Here is a 19,706-nt window from a genome sequence, read left to right as displayed (position 1 = left end):
TGGATAAAAACCTAACTTACACGAAATTGCGTGACGGATAAACACCTAACTGACTAGTATTCTATAGAAATGAATGAGTTGACATGTACATGGTGTGATTATTGTAAACATTACTTTATAAGCGGTATTGTGGGTTTAAGTTCCGTGGACAAGTGAAAAATGTAAGGATAAAAATCTTCATTAATTAATTTGTCATTAATTTTACAAGATGTTATATGTATGCCCACTACAGTCAAATATTTTTTCATAATTTAATATTATGCACGCACGCACGCACGCACACGCGCACACACACACACGCACACACACACAAACACACTGTTTCAGAAGAATTGTTTGTTTCAAATCTTGTATATCGTATAGTGTAAGAGATTTTTATAGAGGTGCTAATGGAATATTTTTGAAATTGTTTAAATGGGATTAGATTTATGATTAATTATTAAATATGATATTTCTCAGACGGTAAATAGGGAAGAAAAGTGTGTGTGTGTGGTGTGGTGTGGTGGGGTGGGGGAGTGATGCATGGACTGACGGGACAGGGGTGTGGGTATCCTTACATTTTTCACTTGTCCACGGAACTTATAAATCCACTTGTCCATAGTCAAATTTCACTTGCTCTGATTTGTAATATCAAACCTTCATGAAAGCGCAAATAGACTGGAGATCGAGTTCTTTATTTAGGACAATGAAAAAAAAGCATATCACAGTAACTGTGGTGAAAAATAAGCTGTTGAAATATTTGCCTTTTAACGTTTATAAAAGTCTGAAATCGCGTTAGCAATGTTCGGGATCTTTTGAGGTCATGCCTGAAACACTGCCCACGCAATGGGGCAAAGCCAGATGAATTCAGCGAAAGACTCTTAAAACGTTCCGACTTGTGTTAGTCATACTTGCGATCTCTGTGTGCTTTTGATTTTAATTTGGCTGACTACTGGCTCAAATATTTCCTTTGACAGTGACTTATTGTCTCAGCAGTTGGAATTCTACTTACAAACTTGTCATAATACTTTTTTTTAAGTCGTTTACGTTTCTAATGTCTTTAAATGTCCTTTTAGTTCTCTGTGTGTAACCCTTGTTTTCCTTTTTTAGTTTTAGTTACAGAATGCTATATGCTGATGATGCAAATATTTTTCTTCAGCTACTTTAAGTAGTTCTTATGTTCCCTTTAGCATGTATATGATTTCTTCTTTTATGTTTTTTTTTCAATGCATGTTGTAAAATGTGACTCTTCTTATTTTTGTGTAGTGTCAGCTAATCTTTTTTTATGTTGCTTTAAATGTGTTAAATCTGTATGTGGTAAATTACCTTTTCCTTTTATTTGCTAGTACCTATGTGCTATTTTGTTTTAATGCGCTGTAACATGTATGTGATAATTTGTGATTTGTTTCTTATATACTTAGAGCCAGATGCTTTATTTGCTTTAATGTTCTTTAACATATTTGCATTTTATTACAGCTGATTTACTTATGTCGAGCTTATTTACACGTGTTTGCCGGAAAATAGCTTTAAGCTAGTGTTATATGTTTATACTTATCCGACGTTAAATAAATCTTCTTGTATCTAAATCTTCTCTGATATTTTATCATAGTCACCGAGTTACAGTGTGCGCGAGACCTAGTCAAAGAACCCATTATCTTTATCACCTCCATACACTTGAAGCAACACACAATCTAAATGATATTTTATGTTTTCTCATTTTATATCTGAAAAAGAATGCTTGTCCGCGGACACACAGAATGAAAAATGCACTTGTCCGCCGGCAAAAAAAAATCACGAGTCGGATAAGTTGGACAAAGGAATCCCACATCCCTGCAGGGAAAGAACTTCGAGCATCAACAGTCCATAAAAAAGCACAGACGAAGAGCCGTTTTCGTTTGGTTAGGTGTTTATCCATTCTAAGTTCGTATTTATCCAGCACTGTTTCCTATACCAGTTAGGAATTATCCGCAAATTTAAACCCGCCTCATAATCAATACAATTTTTAAGCTATAATAATCAATTTCAAACTTTGATACTGTCAAACATTGTCAAAGAGATATTTATGGAACTAATACATTTAATAAGTAAGGTCTTACTGCAATTTCTGGTACTTTAAAACAGTTAGAAACATAAAACATGTTCATTTTGAAGACTTTTTGAGTACATTTTAATGAATTCCAGCCACATAATTGACATTTCGATTGAAATATTTAGTACACAAACCATGTTATCAATACAGGATATTATGACTATCAAAAGTTTTAAGGTAACATTGCATACTCACATAAAAACATGAAAAAAGACAAGGAAATTAACTACATACATCGTCTTTCTGTCAGCCATGTTGGCACTGAGTTAGGGTCGCTGAACAGAGTTAGGATTATCCGGGTATATGGCGTGCATTTAGCTCTATCACACTATGTTAAACTTGGGACCCCTGCGGCAGGGCCTCTTTTCATCCCAGGGGCATAATTTCAACATTTTTTTTATAGAGAACCATTAGATGATGTCACGGCTCTATGCCTTGGGGTTCTGGACAAGAAGATTTTTAATTTTTGGTTTTGGTTTTTCCATTTGGTTGCCATGGCAACCAGAGTTCTACATGGAATTCAATTCTTTAAATAATTTTGAAAGGGGAGCACCCAAGGATCATTCCTGTTAAGTTTGGGGTAATTCTGCCCAGTGGTTTTCAAGAAGAAGACTTTTTTAGAAAATGTTAACGGACACACGACACAAGACGGACGACGACATTGAGCGGTCACAAAAGCTCACCATTAGCCATTGGCTCAGGTGAGTTAAAAATTGGATGTAACATGTATGTTGTACTACAGAAAAGTGGTCTCAATTTTTCAAGACGGCCAGTAATAAAATAGTTACAATATAAGCCATTTATAGTAACAACAAAAGGAAGTAATTCTAAACAAGAGCTGTCACAGGAGACAGCGCGCTCGGCTATTTTGATGCTGGATAGTGAAACTGGGCAGATCTGAAGAAACTGGAGTTTTCATTGGAGTGTTTAATGTCTCCAGTAGTGGATGAAGATATTGCACAACAGCTTGAGTCTGTGTCAAAAATATTAAGTAATAAGAGAGGTAAAGATAAAGTCTATCAAAACACTATGTAAGTATAATTCTAAGCAAAAAGGGGGCATAATTCATAAAATATTGGTGCAAGAGTTTGAATCAAATCCATTTAGTAATAACCGAGATAGAGTGAAGGTGTATCAAAACTTTAACCTGAAATTCTAAGTAAAAAGGAGAATTATTCATGAAATATTGGTGCAAGAGTTACGACCCTTGTGTCATATGATGTGAGTGATGCTGAACTACTACTTTTAGTCTGAATCAAATCCAGCTAGTAGTAACTGAGATATAGGGAAAGTGCATCAAAACTTTAACCTGAAATTCTAAGTAAAAGGGGTGGGGGGGAGGAATTCATTAAATATTGGTACCAGAGTTATGGGCCTTATCATATGAGACGATATGGAACAACTACAGTCAGTTTGAGTCAAATCCATTTAGGAACAAGCAAATTCGATGAATTGGTATCCCCCGCCGAAAGGGTTTGTGGTGAGGAATGGCAAAAAAATATATCCATCAAAAAGTTAAGGATGTTAATAAGAAGCAAATAATTTCATTAGTCAAAATCAATTTAACAGAAAACAAATGTTTAATTAAAGAGTACACAATAAATGTATGATACTTTGATCCTGACTAAAGAATTTATTTTGAATGGGATATGCTTATTGTAATAAGCTTAGCTTTTAAAATTAAATGCAGTTAATTGAAATGTGAGCTTGAAGTTTAACTGGAACGAAATATTGTCTTTGAGTGGTTTGGCACCAGTTGTTGCTGATTAACATGTACATTTGAACTTAAAAGAACAGATGTCCTTAAGAGAACACAGGTAAGATATCTTGAACATGGCTGAGGGCTACGCTTTTGGTGCGTGGCGTTCCCTGTTTGATATTTTTCTTTGTTTTTGTGCAGTCACAACTTAACATGTTGAAGGTTTGAACATTTAAAAAAAAAAAAAATAAAAAAAATAAAAAAAAAATGGAAATATAATTATATATGTTTATATTTCTTTTTTTAGGGGTGGGGATGCGGGGGAACGGGAGAGGAAACAAAATTTCACATGTTGATTATAAATATTGATGGAAAATAAAAAATGAAAAAAAAAAAAAAAAAAAGGGTAAAAGGGTGAAGTTGGGGGTGGGGGGGGGGGGGGTGCAGAGGATGCATGTTTAGTGGTGGGCATGACTGTATGGAGGAATGAGGTGGGGGAACTTGCATGTTCATAAATAATCATGGAAGGTTTTAAAAAAAACTTTAATAAGAAATGAAAAAAAAAAAATCATTGTTTTTTTGGGGGAAAGTGGGGTTGGGAGGGGGAGGGAGTGTGACCAAGGCAAGTGGGTGACCAGGTGTAGGTGCGCAACTTCACATGTTTCTAATAAATGTTCACAGAAAAGAATGAAAGAAATTTAATGAAATTCTGCTGAATGGTAAGTTTGTTATGTACAAATATGTGGATTTTTTTTGTGGGGGGGGGGGGGGGGGGGGGGCATGATCAGTGGTGGGCATGACTGTATGGAGGAGTGAGGTGGGGAAATGGTACAACCTGCATGTTGATAAATAATCATGGAAGGTTTGAAAAAAATCTAAAATAAATGAAAAAAAATTTTTTTTTTGTGGGGGGGGGGGGGGGGGGGGGGGGGACAGGGGTTGGGATGGGGAGGGAGTGTGACCAAGGCAAGTAGGTGACGAGGTGTGGGTGCGTAACTTCACATGTTTATAATAAATGTTCACAGAAAAGAATGAAAGAAATTTAATGAAATTCTGCCAAATGGTAAGTTTGTTATGTACAAATATGTGGATTTTTAGACAGTTAAAGGGCAATAACTCTGAAATCCGTACACAACTGTGTGTGCACAACCACATTATAGTGCTCTAAATTCTGTTAAAGTTTCATAGTTTAAGGTCAAATATATCAAAAATTATGATGCAGAAATTGTCATATCTATAGATCTATAGTACCATATATTATAGTTAACACTAGAAACTTCTAACGGCCATAACTCTGGAACTCTGGTGTTACTTGGGCAATCTATCTGAAACTTGATGGGCCCCATAACCTCATAGTGGTGAACACGTTTATGAAGTTTTTCTGAAAAAAAATGTAAAATAATGAATTTTTTCTATTTTTTTTTTTTTTTTTTTTTGGGGGGGGGGGGGGGGGGGGGGGGGGGGGAGGGGTGTGATCAAGGTAAGGGGGTGACCAGGTGTGGGTACACAACTTCACATGTTTACAAAAAATGTTCATGGAAAAGAATGAAAGAAATTTAATGAAATTCTACCATATGGTAAGTTTGTTATGTACAAATATGTGGATTTTTATACAATTAAAGGGCAATAACTCTAAATTTACAAATAAATCCAAACGAAATTATGTGTACACAACCACATTATGGTGATCTAAATTCTGTTTAAGTTTCATAGTTCTAGGTGAAATATATCAAAAGTTATTATGCAGAAATTGCCATATTTATAGTACCCTATATAGTTAACACTAGAAACTTCTAAGGGCCATAACTCTGGTGTTACTTGGGCAATCTGACTGAAACTTTACGGGCCGCAAGAACTCATAGTGGTGAACATGTATATGAAGTTTAAATTAATATTCCCAACCATTTCCTAGATATGGCTCCGGACGGACGGACGGACAACGCCAAAACTATATCCCTCCGACTTTCGTCGGGGGAAAGTAACTGGATAGAATGAAAGTGCATCAAAATTTTAACCTGAAATTCTAAGTAAAACGGGGAGATAATTCATGAAATATTGGTCTGAGAGTTATGGCCCTTGTGCCATATTATATGTGTGATGATGAGGAATAACTCGAGGGTTCAAAGGTAAAAGGTGATAACTGCCATTTTCAACATTTTGAGAAAAACGCAAAAAACATAAGGGGGGGGGGGGGGGGGGTCCCAGTTAGGTATCTGCGCAAAATGTTTTTTGATTTTATTTATATTTTGTGGTAATATACCCACATGTATAAAGTTTCATTAACAAGTGTTACTGTTACCAGTTTTGACTTACTTTTATAGATATTCACATTTAAAGTGGGTGGGGTAATCTGACATGTGACCAGCCAGGAACACAATTTCTGTTATTTTTTCAAAAATGGTTCTAACTGTTTCCCTGAAACTTTCATGATAAAATAACTATACAATGGACATTCACACAACATGTTGCATTTTAAATTGTACTGAATACTTTTTTCAGCATAGAGCCACAAAGTGGTCTAATCAAATTTACTGATTTTCAATTGACGAACTTAAACAAAAAGCTAAAACATTTTTCATTAGTTGAGATATTAAGGTGTTATTTACAGCAGATATTGCAAACTAAATAAACATTAAAATGACAGTATATCAGTACACTCTGATCAATATTGGAAGAGTGGTACCCTCTCAAACTGGGAAAAAGTGGGTGGGGTAACTGGGACCCCCCCTTTTAGTAAAACTTTTATTTCCGAAAAATATACATACAAATTTTGATTTTTCATACCTTGTAAATCTTCCTGCAGGGTATGATTTGCAAACGAGAATAAGTGTTTGTTTGGAAATTATAAAATGAAATAGAGGCATTTTACGGTGGTAAAAGGTTCTATGTGTACTTAGATCCTGACTAACCACAATTTCGGAAAGGTAAAAGGTGATAACTGCACTTAGCACCTTTTACCTTTGAAGTGGTATCAATGAAAGTTCTAGATAAATTGTGGTAAAAGGTGTTAAGTGCACTTACTGCCTTTTACCTCTGTGAATTATTAAGATGTTGTTATAATTGTTGCGATATAATTATGTCACTGCTTGTTACAATGTTTCGTTATGTCATTAAGAACACAAAACATATTAATAAACTAAAACTTGTACACAACCTAATATTCTCATTCACAGAAATATTTCCCAAGTATTACTTTCTAACTACATGATTATTAGCTTATTAGAAAAAATACTCACAAAAACCTCACACACATTAAAGTTTTACATGGTTTTAATTGTACAGTGTAACTGAAATGTATATTATCAAACTTTTGAGGTCAAACAAACACCAGTACTGTTGTACACCAGTAATGATTGACAAAGTCAATTACTCAAAAACACCTCATTCAAATAAAGTTTTATAATGTTTTAAAAAATTAATTTTACACCGTTCAATAATATCATCAGACAGAACTTCTTATCAATTCCAAGGGCATGCTATTCACACAAATCTCTGATAGAATGGTTGCCGAATTGATAATATCAGTCGTCCAACTGGAAGGGGGAACTATTGTTTCTAAATTTCATGAACCTCACACATCGTCTTCACTCTCACTAACAGACGGTAACGGAAGTTTGTCCTTCACAGATTTGCTGCAGGGCAATGACAGATAGTATGATTCATATTCTTTTGGAATCGTCCCGGAAGCAACAAGTGACAACAGATCTGCCTTCTTTGCAGTGGATATTGGAAGTTTTTCTCTGTAAGCCTTTTGTGGCGCCTTGAGAGATTTCTCTTTGCTTCTGCTCTTTTTCTGGATCAACTTTATTTCTTTGAAATCACTTGGATCAAATCCACAGTTCACAAAAATACTTTGTCCACTGTCTTTGCAAACTTGTATCCATTTTATATTCAGCCAATTTACACGTTCCCCATAAACGTCGGTTTTCATGGAGCCAAAGTTCTGGTCTTTGTACCACTTGTAGTCTGTGACGTCAGGTGTACTTTATGGGAACGACAATATACGGTTGCTTGCGCCACGCTAATGTTATAACTGTTTCCCATTGAGATGGAACATGTACTTTTGTTAGGCTTTTTGCATGCTCGATAGAAGCATGTATGGAATAGCATTCCATTTCAGAATGTCCGCTTTCGAGAAACTTTTGATTTATAATTTTGAGATGGGGAATTTCTTGAAGACAGTTAACTAAGCAGCTTGCTACAAACTGATTGCGATTTTGTCCCCAACACATATCACTGTATAGTGTCACTTCTTCAATACCAGACGTCTTACTTGCAACAGAATTCACACCCATGAACACACACGTTCCTACTTCGCATGAGCCTCGTTTCCCTTGCATCTCATCCCACACATAACATGACCCATTTCCATTCCCAAGATCATAGAATGACAAATTATAACAACACAGTTTTCTCTTGTAATAAAATTCTGCAATTAAACTGCACGGTGTTGTGAGTACAACCTGGAGGTCAAATGCTGACGCAGGAAATTTTGGATCTTTCTTTGGTCTTTCTTTCTCTTTTCTGGCCTTTCTTTTTCTTTCTTGGTGTGCGTGATATTTTTTTGTTGTATCATCTAGTTTATCTTCCATCTTCAAAGTTATTACAGACCGGACATTAATCTTTCTTTGGGTGAAAAAAAGACAAGTTGTACTCGTACAAAAATATTTCTGTACACAGCCTCTGAAACACAGCTTTTGTTTTGTTCTTTACACTTTTCTACATAAAGTAAGTACATTCGCCTTATACTTAAATCCTGTGCTAAATACTTCCTGTTGGAGTCTTTTCTTGTGTAGTGAGAATCAACAGTTGGAAAGCTTTCGATATGCTTTTTTACAAATGATCTGTGATATTCTTAGGTTTTATTTCCAGGTACTGCTTTCCCTCTCTTGTCATTTCCAACAGATAGCCTCGATGCTTTCTGTTTTACTGCGTTTGCAACTGTTTTTGTGCCGATATCTAGTGCCTTTAGGAAAAAGTCTTTGCGCACACTCACCCTTTTGTCATCAACAGTGAAGAAAAAAGAATTTGAAAGAGTCCTTTGTTTTGTTCTCCTTTTTGAAATCTTTCCTGGTCAACAAATAAATTGCCTTTTTACTTGTATAATCACCCATTCATCAATATATTCTGAATATTGACTTTCTTTCATTTTCGGTTATATTCTCGTTGCACTTGAATCTGCACTTAGAGGAATCTTTTGTCTTAACGCTTCTCGCTTTGATTGTCTTCCCAGTTTTACTTGTGTACTCCTGTCCTTTCGACCGCTGCTCTTTTCTAATATTTGCTTTCCGCAAATGTCTGTTAACACTAAGTTTACGACTCAAACATTTACGTTTAGGACTTATAATAGCCGAGAAATTTCATGGGAAAAAGAGATAGCAGATAGTGCACTGTGGATTGTATGAATATAATATTCTGTCAGTGGTAAAAGGTAATAAAATCAGTTATGACCTTTTTCCACTACAGATTCTTCAGCAACTGTCAAATGGAGGGTAATAAGTACACTTACAACCTTTTACCTCTACAAAACCTGTCGAAAAGAAGTTATCACAAAACACCTCTTTGATTTTTGCCCAAATAAGGACTGGATTTTACTTTAAAATTTTTGCCAGATATAAGAGACACTAAGTACATTTGAAAAATCACAAAATGTCATTTTCGGCCAAAATGGCATTTATTACCTTTTACCTTTGAACCCTCGAACTATAATTTTAAGTTTAAAGCAAATCCATCAAGTAACTACTGAGTTTAGGAGATCAAAAGTGCCAGAATGTCACAATATACGCCCGTCACAGCAAAATTCTTTACACTAGCACCTGTATTTGCAAATGGAAATTTAATTTTGTGGTTGCTTAGTAATTATTGTAATTCTTTTGTTTTTCTAAGTCCACAAAATAAATTCCTTACCAGGTAATAATACCTTAACAAGAGGACCATGATGGCCCTATATCGCTCACCTGTTATCACTGCACTTAAGGACAAGTCTTCAAGGTCAAAAGATCATAATAAAAATCAATCAAAAGAATTATGAGAAAATATAGTTGAAATTTTCTTAAAGTAACTTTAAAAACAAGATTTGAAAACTTTTTGTAGATGTCCACTAGGCAATGCTACATGTCAAATATCTAAGCTCTAGGCCTTCTGGTTTATTTTTAGAAAATTTTGAAGATTTTTCTATGTACAATCAAGTAACCCCATGGGGCAGGGTCAATTTGACCCCAGGGCTAATGATTTGAATAAATTTTGTAAAAGTCTACTAGGCAATGCTACATGTCAAATATCTAAGATCTATGCCTTCTGGTTTATTTTTAGAATTTTTTTTAAAAATTTTCCTGTGTAAAATCAAGTGACCCCTACGGCAGAGTCAATTTTGACCCCGGGGGACAAAATTTGAACAAATTTTGTAGAGGTCCACTAGGCAATGCTACAAGTGAAATATCTAGGCTCTAGGCCTTCTGGTTTATTTTTAGAAATTTTTTGAAGATTTTCATATGTAAAATCAAGTGACCCCTGGGAGGGGTCAATTTTGACCCTGAGGGTCATGATATGAAGAAATTTTGTAGAGGTCCACTAGGTAATGCAACATGTGAAATATCTAAGCTCTAGGCCTTCTGGTTAATTTTTAGAATTTTTTTGAAGATTTTCCTATGTAAAATCAAGTGACCCCTAGGGCGGGGTCAATTTTGACCCCCGGGTCATAATTCGAACAATTTTAGTAGAGGTCCACTAGGCAATGCTACATGCGAAATATCTAAGCTCTAGGGCTTCTGGTTTTTAAAAAGAAGATTTTTTAATATTTTCCTATGTAAAATCAAGTGACCCCTGGGGCGGTGTCAATTTTGACCACGGGGGGTCACGTTTGAACAAATTTTGTAGAGGTCCACTAGGCAATGCTACATGTAAAATATCTAAGCTCTAGGCCTTCTGGTTTATTTTTAGAAATTTTTTGAAGATTTTCCTATGTAAAATCAAGTGACCCCTGGGGCGGGGTCAATTTTGATCCAGGGGTCATGATTTGAACAATTTTAGTAGAGGTCCACTAGGCAATGCTACATGTCAAATATCTAAGCTCTAGGGCTTCTGGTTTTTGAGAAGAAGATTTTTTAAGATTTTCCTATGTAAAATCAAGTGACCCCTGGGGCGGGGTCAATTTTGACCCTGGGGTCATGATTTGAACAAATTAGGTAGAGGTACACTAGGCAATGCTTCACACCAAATATCTACGCTCTAGGGCTTCTGGTTTTTGAGAAGAAGATTTTTAAAGTTTTTCCTTTCGGTTGCCATGGCAAACAGTGTTCTCCATGGAATTCAATTCTTTGAAAAATTTTGAAAAGGGGGCACCCAAGGATCATTCCTGTGAAGTTTGGTGTAATTCTGCCCAGTGGTTTTCAAGAAGAAGATTTTTATACAAATTGTTGACTCACGACGGACAAAGCACAACGGACATCAAGCGGACAGGTGAGCTAAAACACACCTAAAATTTGAAAGTAACATCTATGTTGTAACATAGGAAAGTGGTCTTGGTTTCAATTATAAAAAACAAGAGGGCCATGAAGGCCCTGTATCGCTCACCTGACCTATTGACCTAAAGATCATCAAGATAAACATTCTGACCAAGTTTCATTAAGATATGGTCATAAATGTGGCCTCTAAAGTGTTAACTAGCTTTTCCTTTGATTTGACCTGGTGACCTAGTTTTTGACCCGACATGACCCTGATCTGAACTTGTCCTAAAGATCATCAAGTTTAACACTCTAAGTTTCATGAAGATACAGTCATAAATATGGCCTCTAAAGTGTTAAGCTTTTCCTTTGATTTGACCTGGTGACCTAGTTTCTGACCCCACCTAACCCAGATTTGAACTTGAGCTATAGATCATCAAGATTAACATTTTGACCAAGTTTCATTAAGATATGGACATAAATGTGGCCGCTACAGTGTAAACTAGCTTTTCCTTTTATTTGACCGGTGACCTAGTTTTTGATCCTACATGACCCAGATTCAAACTGAACCTTAAGACCATCAATATTAACATTCTGACCAAGTTTCATGAAGATGCAGTCATAAATGCGGCCTCTACAGTGTTAACAAGATTTTCCTTTGATTTGACCTGGTGACCTAGTTTTTGACCCCCGATGACCCAATATCGAACTTGTCCAAGATTTTATGAGGATAACATTCTGACCAAGTTTCATTAAGATTGGGCCAAAATTGTGACCTATAGAGTGTTAACAAGCTTTTCCTTTGATTTGACCTGGTGACCTAGTTTTTGACCCCAGATGACCCAAAATCGAACTCGTCCAAGATTTTATTGAGGGTAACATTCTGACTAAGTTTCATTGAGATTGGGCCAAAAATGTGACCCCTAGAGTGTTAACAGTCAAATTGTTGACGACAGACCAACGGACACAGGGCGATCACTAAAGCTCACCTTAGTTTTGAGGATAACATTCTGACCAAGTTTCATTAAGATTGGGCCAAAATTGTAAGCTCTAGAGTGTTAACAAGCTTTTCCTTTGATTTGATCTGGTGACTTAGTTTTTGACCCCAGATGACCCAATGTCGAACTCGTCCAAGATTTTATTGAAGGTTACATTCTGACCAAGTTTCATTAAGATTGGGCCAAAAATGTGACCTCTAGAGTGTTAACAAGCTTTTCCTTTGATCTGACCTGGTGACCTAGTTTTTATTCCCAGATGACCCAATATCGACCTCGTCCAAGATTTTATTGAGGGTAACATTCTGACCAAGTTTCATTAAGATTGGCTCAAAATTGTGACCTCTAGAGTGTTAAAAGTCAAATTGTTGACGCCGACGCTGGCGAAGACGGACACAGGGCGATCACAAAAGCTCACCTTTGAGCACTTCGTGCTCAGGTAGCTAAAAAAGCAAAGTAGAGTTATAGGACCTACACAGTGCATGTCAGATCATGACAGTGAACAAGCGTGTTCAATCCATTCCCATTAGTGGGTATTGAGATACCAGCTAACATACAAAACCTTAACCAAGAATTTAGTCGAAAAAGGGCATAATTCTTTAAAAAAAAAAACAAAAAACAGAGTTATGGAACCTGTGCAATGTAGATCAGTCTATCACAGTGAATAAGTGTGTGAAGTTTCAATCTATTCCCTCAAGTGGTTACTGAGATACCAGCTTACATACAAAACCTTAACCAAGAATTTCTAAGTCGAAAAAGGGGCATAATTTTGAAAAAAAGCAAAATAGAGTTATGGAACCTGTGCAATGTAGATCAGTTTATCACAGTGAATAAGTGTGTGAAGTTTCAATCCATTCCCACAAGTGGTTACTGAGATACCAGCTTACATACAAAACCTTAACCAAATTAGGACGCCGACGCGGATGCCAACGCATGGGTGAGTCCAATAGCTCTACTATTCTTTGAATAGTCAAGCTAAAAATCCCTCCATGCATGAAGAAGAAATGTTCCGGACAAAGTAATTCTTGTATCTGTCCTTTAGCCTCGAAGTGTGACCTTGACCTTAGATCTAGAGACCTGGTTCTTGCGCACGACACTCCGTCTTGTGGTGGTGAACATTTGTGCCAAGTTATATCAAAATCCCTCCATGCCTGAAGAAGAAATGCTCTGGACAAAGTTTTTATTCTTGTATCCTTTGACCTACCTGGTTCCTGCGCATGACACTCCATCTCATGACGGAGAACAATTGTGCCAAGTTACATCAAAATCCCTCCAAGCATGAAGAAGATATGCTCCGGACAAAGTTATTCTTGAATCTGACCTTTGACCTCTTAAGTGTGACCTTGATCATCTTAGACCTACGGACCTGGTTCTTGCGCAGGACACTCTGTCTCATGATGGTGAACAATTGTGTCAAGTTTCATCAAAATCCCTCCATGCAAGAAGAAGATATGCTCGGGACAAAGTCTGTGGATGCCACCAGCCCGCCCAACTGCCTGTCAGGGGTGTTCCCATGATACGTCCAGTTTTTCAAAAGGGCGTATAAAAGTGCAAAAAAACTTTTACCAAGGTGGAGACACGGAAGGACGGCGACACCGGGCTGAGTAGGACAGCTCTCCATATTCTTCGTACAGTCGAGCTAAAAACAAGGTTGCCTCATGGTGTTGAACATATGAGTCAAGTTACATCAAAATCCCCTTATGCAAGACATTCTCCAGACGATGTCATTCTTGTATCTGACCTTGGCCTCTAAGTGTGACCTTGACCTTAGACCTCGGGATCTGGTTCTTGCGCATGACACTCTGTCTCATAAAGGTGAATATACAGGCAAACTTTGAGAAAATATTTTTATTTCTTTGCCAAAATAGCAGGTTACTTTTCAGTAAAAATTTAAAAAATAAATTTGCATAGGTAGGTCTCCTCTGAATGACCAAAATTAATCGGAAATTGGGGTCTCGAAAATGTGTGACAAACGAAAAAAAAAGGCAATCAAGACTAGCATTATTTATAAAAGAGCTGTCCATAAGACAGCCAAGCTCGACTATTCGAAATATTGTCCCAGAAGCAGGAAAATATTACCCAAAATGTTAAATATCAAAAGAGTTTTAAGTTCAAAAGGGGACATAATTTGACCAAAATGCATATCAGAGTTATGAGACTTGCTGCTATCAACTAGTTTTATAACCCTGAAGACAAATGTGGAGTTTCAATTCAATATTTGCATTAGTTTTGGAGATAGTAACTCGCCTGTAAAACCTTAACCAGAATTTTCTAAGTCCAAAAGGGGGCATAATTTGCTCAAAATACATGTCAGAGTTATGGAACTTGACCCAGTGAGGTTGGTAATTGACCTAGAAAAAGAATAAATATGTTTCAAATCTATTATTCCTTTTAGTAATAGCTGTATGTACTTGCACGCAAAACTTTAACCAAAATTTTCTAAGTCCAAAAGGGGGCATAATTTGGCCAAAATGAAGGTCAGAGTTATGGGACTTGCTGATATCAACTAGTTTTATAACCCCGAAGACACATGTGAAGTTTCAATTCAATATCTGCATTAGTTTTGGAGATAGTAACTTGCATATAAAACTTTAACCAGAATTTTCGAAGTCCAAAAGGGGGCATAATTTGCTCAAAATACATGTCAGAGTTTTGGAACTTGACCAAGTGAGGTTGGTAATTGACCTATAAAAAGAATAAGTAAGTTTCAAAGCTATATGCCTTTAAATGATGGCTGTATGTACTTGCATGCAAAACTTAACCAAGGTGTGACGCCGACGCCGACACCGACGCCAGGGTGAGTAGAATAGCTAGACTATTCTTCGAATAGTCGAGCTAAAAATGAAAATTTATAACTTATTTTCTATGGCCAGGGTTAATTTTTACCATTGATTTCTGCTTGTTTATCACTGTTTTTCATTGGAATTTGCCAAAATCAATCTACGATCATGATTATTAACAAGAGCTGTCACAGGAGACAGCGCGCTCGACTATTTCGATGCTGGATAGTGAAACTGGGCACATCTGAGGAAACTAGAGCTGTCACTGGAGTGTTTAATGACTCCAATTGTGGATGAAGATATTGCACAATAGCCTGAGTCTATGTCAAAAATATCAACTTAAAGTAATAAGAGAGGTAAAGATAAAATGTATCAGAACACTATATATAAGTATATCCTAAGCAAAAAGGGGCATAATTCATTAAATATTGATGCCAGAGTTATGTAGCTTGTGTCATATCGTGTGGGTGATGATGTTGAACAACTATTTTAAGTCTGAATCAAATCCATTCAGTAATAACAGAGACAGAGTGAAATTGCATCAAACCTTTAACCTAAAATAAAATTCTAAGTAAAAAGGGGGAATAATTAATGAAAAATTGGTGCCAGAGTTATGCACCTTGTGTCATATGGTGTGGGTGATGATGTTGAACAACTATTTTAAGTTTGAATCAAATCCATTCAGTAAAAACAGAGACAGAGTGAAAGTGCATCAAAACTTTAACCTGAAATTCTAAGTAAAAAGGGGAAATAATTCATGAAAATTGGTCCCAGAGTTATGCACCTTGTGTCATATGATAAGGGCAATGATGTTGAACAATTGTTTAAGTTTGAATCAGATCCATTTAGTTATAACAGAGATAGAGTGAAAGTGCATAAAACTTTAACCTGAAATTTTAAGTAAAAAGGGGAATAATTCAAGAAAAATTGTGCCAGAGTTAAGCATCTTGTGTCATATGATGTGGGTGATGATGCTGAACAACTATTTTAAGTTTGAATCAAATCCATTCAGTAATAACACTTAAACATAGGTACAGTGAAAGTGCACCAAAACTTTAACCTGTAATTCTAAGTAAAAAGGGGCCATAATTCATGAAAAAAAGGTGCCAGAGTTATGCACCTTGTGTCATATGATGTGGGTGATGATGTTGAACAACTATTTTAAGTTTGAATCAAATCCATTCAGTAATAACAGAGACAGAGTGAAAGTGCATCAAAACTTTAACCTGAAAATCTAAGTAAAAAAGGGGGGATAATTCATGAAATATTGGGGCCAGAGTTATGGCCCTTATGTCAGATGATGTGGATGATGATGAGGAATAATTATTTCAAGTTTGAATCAAATCCATCAAGTAATTACAGAGATAAGTTGAAAACAGAGAAAGTGCACCAAAACTTTAACCAAGGAGGGGACACGGAAAGACGCCGACGCTGACGCTGGGGCGAGTAGGATAGCTCTCCTTATACTTCGTATAGTCGAGCTAAAAATTACTGGAATTTATCGCGGATGTCCCGTCAGTCGTTTATTCCGAAGTTTTGCTACAAAATATAACGTAGAAATTGCTACTTTGACACTACTTTCGTGATTCCGCTTGTTAAACATGTATAAATCAGCTATCAGTGTCTTTCAATTCAGTCCATGAAACATCGATGACTTTCATTTGTTTACTACCACGCCATATTACTTCAATCAACGATGACATATGTAAAGGAAGGCGGAGCTTAATAATTTTGCTGATAAAATACATCACGTGGTCTACATCCAAAGCTGTCATTGGTTTATAGCATGTTTAAATTAAAGTCAAAGATCGAGATGCACGTGGCAGCTTGTGTAATTGATGCCGAATCGCTAATCCCTCGTTTGGAGACACGCTATGTATTGTGTATCATGAACGGAAACGCCGCGGGTAATACTGATTCTTTAGGCAAGACAGAGAGTAATTAGACAGAGAAATACACATTATAAAAAAAAATTTACAGGAAAAACTTTTTTCGCCAATTTTTTATTTTTTTCGCCTTTGGCGAATTGCAGCGGAAACCCTGGACAAAATATCAAAATCCCACCATGCACGAAGAAGAAGTGCTCTGGACAAGCTTCAGTTTGACCTTTGACCCCCAACTGTGACCTTGACCTTTGAGATAGGAACATGGGGTTTGCGCATGCCTTCTCATGCCTTCCACTGACATGCCTTCTCATTGAGGTAAACACTCATGCCAAATATAAACAAGACTGATTCATGCATGTCAAAGTTATGGTCCGGACAAAAGCAGGCTTAATAAAAATAATATATGGCACAGACAAACTCTCAATTAATTTTAAGTGTGACTTTGACCTTTGAGATAGGGGACATGGAGATTATTTCACTTGTGGAATGAATTTTACATAAAATGAGAGACTTTTCATGCTTACATTTGTATATTCACCTATTTTCAAGTTGTTTACTTGAAAACGAAAGTAGGGTGTTTATTGCGGACCGCTTTCTGAAATGCGGCAATATGAGGGTACCTGACTTCAGTAACTATTGACTTGCACTTCATTGCATAGTGCATACTATTGAACACCTCTTTTTCTTTTCATTTTCTTGGAGCAAATGTATGGTTATCTTGGGGAACTTGGTCTTCAACAGAGTGAAAGTCTAGACACTGTATCAAAATTGATCTTTAGCAGCTGAATTTTATATGAAACAAAGAATTTCTTTTTTTGTCATCCCAGTATAGCCTACTTTTTCTGGATTGTTCGCCTTGATTTACCATATGTTTAAGGCTGTGACTAAAACAGATCTGGTGCGCCTGTGATATATTACAGACTCCGGTATATACCGGATTCAAGCAATTTGAACAAAAAATATCTTAAATGTATATATATTTTGTAACCATGGTGATACTAACCATAACCTTTAGTCAGTATATTATGCATATGATACACTAAATGCGTGCAAAAAAATGCGTAATTTTGCCGTGCGCTCCAATTGATAATCATTCCGGGCATGCACAGAACAGCTGCACCAGATCTGTAATGAGAAATATCGTATGTTTAATACTTCCTTTTTAAGATTAACAAGAGCTCATAGAACACGAAATGCCCCCCTTCATGCATCCAGTAATTGCACAAGGAACAGAAATTATTTGGTCATTGTGCACTGGATGTTTGAAGTACATGTACTGACCTTAAATCAATAATTATGGGTCATTTACCAGTCACGGTTTAATCATCACTACCATTCTGGGTCAGTGACCTTGAACTACCTACTGACCTGAAAATCTATAGGAGCCATCTGCTGGTTATAATCAACATCCGTATTAAAATTCATGATCCTAGGCCCAAGTGTTCTAGCCCGTCTCTAGATTTGCCATAGAATTCTATGGAAATCCATGGAAAATATTCCATGGAGTATTCGGACTGCCAATTTACATCATCTTTTTATGAAAAAAAAAACGAAAAAAAAATCCATGCAGTTCCATGCATTTCAATGGAATGCCACAGGGTTCTTTGGAAATCCATGGCTTTCCATGGAAATCCATGGCTATCCATGGTACACCACAGATAACCGTGGAAACCAGCGAAATGCCATGGCAATCCGTGGAGTATTCAGACGGCTTGCCATGGCAAGTAACTGCGGAAATCCGTGGAAATACCATGGAAACTTGTTGGTGACAGAACTGGACTGAAATGAAAATCAGAAACACTTATGCATGTCAGATCTTAATTTATAATTTCATAATAGTCTGTAGTATAACAAAACTGCTTATGAATTTTGACATTTCTTAACTAGGTGACAGAAAATAGAACAAACAATATGGAGCTAAAATGTCACCAGTTTCTATAGAGATCCACTGTCATTGTAGTATATCAATGTTTTCCACTGTTTGTTATAATTCAGTATAGTCGGTATAAGATTATACCATCACTTTCAACTAAATGTAACTATTGGTTGAGAAATTTTCTGTCACTCTTCGCCACCATCAGTTTAAAATACCATGTAGTTTTCATTAACCGCCACAAAGCCATCATTTGCCTCACTGCATTAATTCAATGGAATGCCACAGGGTTCTTTGGAAATCCATGGCTTTCCATGGAAATCCATGGCTATCCATGGTACACCACAGATAACCGTGGAAACCAGCGAAATGCCATGGCAATCCGTGGAGTATTCAGACGGCTTGCCATGGCAAGTAACTGCGGAAATCCGTGGAAATACCATGGAAACTTGTTGGTGACAGAACTGGACTGAAATGAAAATCAGAAACACTTATGCATGTCAGATCTTAATTTATAATTTCATAATAGTCTGTAGTATAACAAAACTGCTTATGAATTTTGACATTTCTTAACTAGGTGACAGAAAATAGAACAAACAATATGGAGCTAAAATGTCACCAGTTTCTATAGAGATCCACTGTCATTGTAGTATATCAATGTTTTCCACTGTTTGTTATAATTCAGTATAGTCGGTATAAGATTATACCATCACTTTCAACTAAATGTAACTATTGGTTGAGAAATTTTCTGTCACTCTTCGCCACCATCAGTTTAAAATACCATGTAGTTTTCATTAACCGCCACAAAGCCATCATTTGCCTCACTGCATTAACCTGTTAAAATAATAAACCAAGAGATATTAAACTAATTAAACCATAAAAGCATTTACTTCATTAGTTTTGTCCTTAATTTCAAAATTTAAAATGGTATTCAAAGTAGTGCATCTTTATCATACAGGCAGC

General features: G+C 36.4%; 1 protein-coding gene across 6 annotated transcripts in view; it reads right to left on the bottom strand.

Moving 5' to 3' along the window:
* LOC123536137 (uncharacterized) overlaps positions 1–19,706 on the bottom strand; it is a 63,632-nt gene that overhangs the window by 14,309 nt on the left and 29,617 nt on the right. For 3 of the 6 annotated variants that reach the window (XM_053528840.1, XM_053528841.1, XM_053528842.1), the window contains 2 exons: positions 18,800–19,577; positions 17,874–17,995 (listed from right to left, as the gene is read on the bottom strand). The exons of 2 other annotated variants lie outside the window; for them this stretch is intronic. The gene's annotated coding sequence lies outside the window, so the exon portion shown is untranslated. The remainder of the gene's footprint in view (positions 1–17,873; positions 17,996–18,799; positions 19,578–19,706) is intronic. One more of the 6 variants, XM_053528844.1, reaches the window with a different exon arrangement.

The sequence above is a fragment of the Mercenaria mercenaria genome, chromosome 17 (genome assembly GCF_021730395.1).
Source record: "Mercenaria mercenaria strain notata chromosome 17, MADL_Memer_1, whole genome shotgun sequence".
NCBI lineage: Eukaryota > Metazoa > Mollusca > Bivalvia > Venerida > Veneridae > Mercenaria > Mercenaria mercenaria.
Note: the sequence above shows the minus strand (reverse complement) of the source record. Positions and strands in the feature narration are given on the sequence as shown.